Below are 5971 nucleotides of genomic sequence, written 5' to 3' on the forward strand. Positions count from 1 at the left end.
AGTTGTTTTAAAAAATTCTCAAGGTCAAGGACCAGGCTCGCAGGAAAGTAGTCTGACACAGAGCAAACAGCCAAGAGGCGAGTCTGCTAGAATATAAGTGTTTTATTCCCCGCAGCGTCGCCACAACCAGGTCTCGTACTTACACCGGGTCTGGTTTATACTCACTCTACGTGTTACCGGAACTGGGAGCCGTCAGTTCTCGTAGAGCGGTTGCCAACAACCCACGCTCGGCGGTTAAACGCAACCCCGGAGCAGACTCTACCGAACTGGAGACTTTTCCAGCTGATATACTCTTTTCGAGATCTAAACATTCATGTGAACAGCAGAGCAAGGCTAAAAAACACATTCCATTCTGGTTACATACAGATAAGAAGATTCACACGGGAAGGTGTATAATAAGATTCACACGGGACTAAGCGACACCTTCCATTTTCGGTTAGAGCAGAGCAAGGCTAAAAAACACATTCCAATAAGAAGATTCACACGGGAAGGTGTATAATAAGATTCACACAGGACTAAGCGACACCTTCCATTTTCGGTTAGATTCACACATGTATTGGGACACAATTTTAACCCTCTCACCACATTCCACTGCTTGGCCCAATACATGTGTTGCATAATGATTCACACATGTATTGGGACATAATTTTACACCACAGTGTGTGAGCAGGGGATACTATAGACCCAGTGTAAACTGTAATCCGAGTGCGAGCAGGGGATGCAATAGACCCAGTATAAACTGTAATCCGAGTACGAGCAGGTGATGCTACAGACCCAGTCTGAACTGTAATCCGAGTGTGAGTAGGGGATACTGTAGACCCAGCCTGAACTGTAATCCGAGTGCGAGCAGGGGATACTATAGACCCAGTGTAAACTGTAATCCGAGTGCGAGCAGGGGATACTATAGACACAGTGGAAATTGTAATCCGAGTGTGAACAAGGGATACTGTACACAGAGTGTAAACTGTAATCCGAGCGCGAGCAAAGGATACTGTAGACCCAGTGTGAACTGTAATCCGAGTGCAAGCAGGGGGTACTATAGACCCAATGTAAACTGTAATCTTAGTGCGAGCAGGGGATGCTATAGACCCAGTGTAAACTGTAATCCTAGTGTGAGCATGGGATACTGTAGACCCAGTGTAAACTGTAATCCTAGTGCGAGCAGGGGATACTATAGACCCAGTGTGAACTGTAATCCTGGTGTGAACAAGGGATACTGTACACCGAGTGTAAACTGTCATCCGAGCGCGAGCAAGGGATACTGTAGACCCAGTGTAAACTGTAATCCGAGTATGAGCAAGAGATACTATAGACCCAGTGTGAACTGTAATCCGAGTGCAATCAGGGGATACTATAGACCCAGTGTAAACTGTAATCCGAGTATGAGCAAGAGATACTATAGACCCAGTGTGAACTGTAATCCGAGTGCAAGCAGGGGATACTATAGACCCAGTGTAAACTGTAATCCTAGTCTGAGCAGGGGATACTATAGACACTGTGGAAACTGTAATCCGAGTGCTAGCAGAGGATACTATAGACCCAGTGGAAACTGTAATCCTAGTGCGAGCAGAGGATACTATAGACCCAGTGTAAACTGTAATCCTAGTGTGAGCAGGGGATACTGTAGACCCAGTGTAAACTGTAAACCGAGTGCGAGCAGGGGATACCATAGACCCAGTGTGAACTGTAATCCGAGTGCGAGCAGGGGAAAATATAGACCCAATGTAAACTGTAATCCGAGAGTGAGCAGGGGATGCTATAGACCCGGTGTGAACTGTAATCCGAGTGCGAGCAGGGGAATACTATAGACCCAGTGGAAACTGTAATCCTAGTGCGAGCAGGGGATACGGTAGACCAGTGTAAACTGTAATCCGAGAGTGAGCAGGGGATACTATAGACCCAGTGTAAACTGTAATCCTAGTGCGAGCAGGGGATGCTGTACACCCAGCCTGAACTGTATTCCGAGTGCGAGCAGGGAATACTATAGACCCAGTGTAAACTGTAATCCGAGTGCGAGCAGGGGATACTATAGACATAGTGTAAATTGTAATCCGAGTGCGAACGGAGGATACTATAGACACAATGTAGACTGCAATCCAAGTGCAAGCAGGGGATACTATAGACCCAACCCGAAGTGTAATCCGAGTACGAGCAGGGGATACGATAGACCCAGTGGAAACCGTAATCCGAGTGCTAGCAGAGGATACTATAGACGGGTTTAAACGGTAATCCGAGTGCGAGCAGGGGATACGATAGACCCAGTGGAAACCGTAATCCGAGTGCTGGCAGAGGATACTATAGACGGGTGTAAACGGTAATCCGAGTGCGAGCAGGGGATACGATAGACCCAGTGGAAACTGTAATCAGAGTGCTAGCAGAGGATACTATAGACCCAGCCTGAACTGTAATCCGAGTGCGAGCAGGGAATATTATAGACCCAATGTAAACTGTAATCCGAGTGCGAGCAGGGGATGCTATAGACACAGTGTAAATTGTAATTTGAGTGCGAACGGTGGATACTATAGACACAATGTAGACTGCAATCCAAGTGCGAGCAGGGGATACTATAGACCCAACCTGAAGTGTAATTCGAGTGTGAGCAGGGGATACTATAGACCCAGTGTAAACTGTAATACGAGTGCGAGCAGGGGATAATATAGAACCAGCCTGAACTGTAATGGGAGTGTGAGCAGGGGCTACAATAGACCCAGTGTAAACTGTAATCCGAGTGTGAACAGGTGATACTATAGACCCAGTGTAAACTGTAATCCGAGTGCGAGCAGGGGATACTGTGGACCCAGCATGAACTGTAATCCAAGTGCGAGCAGGGGATACTATAGACCCAGCCAGAACTGTAATCTGAGTGTGAGTAGGGGATACTATAGACTCAGTGTAAACTATAATCCAAGTGCGAGCAGGGGATACTATACACCCAGTGTGAACTGTAATCCTAGTGTGAACAAGGGATACTGTACACCGAGTGTAAACTGTAATCCGAGCGCGAGCAAGGGATACTGTAGACCCAGCCTGAACTGTAATCCGAGTGCGAGCAGGGGATACGATAGACCCAGCCTGAACTGTAATCTGAGTGTGAGTAGGGGATACTGTAGACCCAGCCTGAACTGTAATCCGAGTGCGAACAGGGGATACCATAGACCCAGTGTGAACTGTAATCCGAGCGTGTGCAGGGGATACCATAGACCCAGTGTAAACCATAATCCGTGTGCGAACAGGGGATACCATAGACCCAGTGTGAACTGTAATCCGTGTGTGTTTTAAAAAGAATTCTCAAGGTCAAGGACCAGGCTCGCAGGAAAGTAGTCTGACACAGAACAAACAGCCAAGAGGGAGCAGGGGATGCAATAGACCCAGTATAAACTGTAATCCGAGTACGAGCAGGAGATGCTACAGACCCAGTCTGAACTGTAATCCAAGTGTGAGTAGGGGATACTGTAGACCCAGCCTGAACTGTAATCCGAGTGCGAGCAGGGGATACTATAGACCCAGTGTAAACTGTAATCCGAGTGCGAGCAGGGGATACTATAGACACAGTGGAAATTGTAATCCGAGTGTGAACAAGGGATACTGTACACCGAGTGTAAACTGTAATCCGAGCGCGAGCAAGGGATACTGTAGACCCAGTGTGAACTGTAATCCGAGTGCAAGCAGGGGGTACTATAGACCCAATGTAAACTGTAATCTTAGTGCGAGCAGGGGATGCTATAGACCCAGTGTAAACTGAAATCCTAGTGCGAGCAGGGGATACTATAGACACAGTGTAAATTGTAATCCGAGTGCGAATGGTGGATACTATAGACACAATGTAGACTGCAATCCAAGTGTGAGCAGAGGATACTATAGACCCATTGTAAACTGTAATCCTAGTGTGAGCATGGGATACTGTAGACCCAGTGTAAACTGTAATCCTAGTGCGAGCAGGGGATACTATAGACCCAGCGTTAACTGTAATTCGAGTGCAAGCAGGGGATACTATAGACCCAATGTAAACTGTAATCCGAGTGCGGGCTGGGGATACTATAGACCCAGTGTAAACTGTAGTCCGAGTGCGAGCAGTGGATACTATAGACCCAGTGGAAACTGTAATCCGAGTGTGAGTAGGGGATACTGTAGACCCAGTCTGAACTGTAATCCGAGTGTGAGTAGGGGATACTGTAGACCCAGCCTGAACTGTAATCCAAGTGCGAGCTGGGGATACTATAGACCCAGTATAAACTGTAATCCAAGTGCGAGCCGGGGATGCTATAGACCCAGCTTGAACTGTAATCCGAGTGTGAGCAGGGAATACTATAGACCCAGCCTGAACTGTAATCCGAGTGCGAGCAGGGGATACTATAGACTCAGCCTGAACTGTAATCCGAGTCCGAGCAGGCGATACGATAGACCCAGTGTAAACTGTAATCCTAGTGCAAGCAGGTGATGCTACAGATCCAGCCTGAACTGTAATCCGAGTGCAAGCAGGGAATACTATAGACCCAATGTAGTCTGTAATCCGAGTGCGAGCAGGGGATGCTATAGACACAGTGTAAATTGTAATCCGAGTGCGAATGGTGGATACTATAGACACAATGTAGACTGCAATCCAAGTACGAGCGGGGGATACTGTAGACCCAGTGGAAACTGTAATCCGAGAGTGAGCAGGGGATACTATAGACCCAGCCTGAACTGTAATCCGAGTGCGAGCAGGGGATACTATTAACCCAGTGTAAACTCTAATCCGAGTGTTAGCAGGGGATAATATAGACCGAGTGTAAACTGTAATCCGAGTGCGAGCAGGGGATACTATAGACCCAGTGTAAACTGAAATCCGAGTGCGAGCAGGATATACTCTAGACCCAGTGTAAACTGTAATCCTAGTGTGAGCAGGGGATACTATAGACCCAGCCTGAACTGTAATCTGAGTGCGAACAGGGGATACTATAGACCCAGTATAAACTGTACTCCGAGTGCGAGTAGGGGATACCATTGACCCAGTGTAAACTGTAATCCCAGTGCGAGTAGGGAATACTATAGACCCAGTGTAAACTGGAACCCTAGTGCGAGCAGGCGATACTATAGACGCAGTGTAAACTGTAATCCGACGCGAGCAGGGGATGCAATAGACCCAGTATAAACTGTAATCCGAGTGCGAGCAGGGGATACTATAGTCCCAGTGTAAACTGTAATCCAAGCGAGCAGAAGGGAATACCATAGACCCAATGTAAACTGTAATCCGAGCGTGTGCAGGGGATACCATAGACCCAGTGTGAACTGTAATCCGTGTGCGAGCAGGGGATACCATAGACGCAGTGTGAACTGTAATCCGAGCGTGTGCAGGGGATACCATAGACCCAGTGTAAACCATAATCCGTGTGCGAACAAGGGATACCATAGACCCAGTGTGAACTGTAATCCGAATGTGAGCAGGGGATACTATAGACCCAGTGTAAACTGTAATCCGAGTGCGAACAGGGGATGCAATAGACCCAGTATAAACTGTAATCCGAGTACGAGCAGGTGATGCTACAGACCCAGCCTGAACTGTAATCAGAGTGTGAGCAGGGGATATTATAGACCCAGTCTAAACTGTGATCCGCGTGTGAGCAGGTGGTACTATAGACCCCTTGTAACCTGTAATCCGAAGTGGAAACTGTAATCCGAGAGTGAGCAGGGGATACTATAGACACTGTGGAAACTGTAATCCGAGTGCTAGCAGAGGATACTATAGACCCAGTGTAAACGGTAATCCGAGTGCGAGCAGGGGATACTATAGACCCAGTGGAAACTGTAATCCTAGTGCGAGCAGGGGATACTGTAGACCCAGTGGAAACTGTAATCTGAGAGTGAGCAGGGGATACTATAGACACTGTGGAAACTGTAATCCGAGTGCTACCAGAGGATACTATAGACCCAGTGTAAACGGTAATCCGAGTGCGAGCAGGGGATACTATAGACCCAGTGTAAATTGTAATCC

Source organism: Chiloscyllium plagiosum, chromosome 10 (genome assembly GCF_004010195.1).
Source record: "Chiloscyllium plagiosum isolate BGI_BamShark_2017 chromosome 10, ASM401019v2, whole genome shotgun sequence".
Lineage (NCBI taxonomy): Eukaryota > Metazoa > Chordata > Chondrichthyes > Orectolobiformes > Hemiscylliidae > Chiloscyllium > Chiloscyllium plagiosum.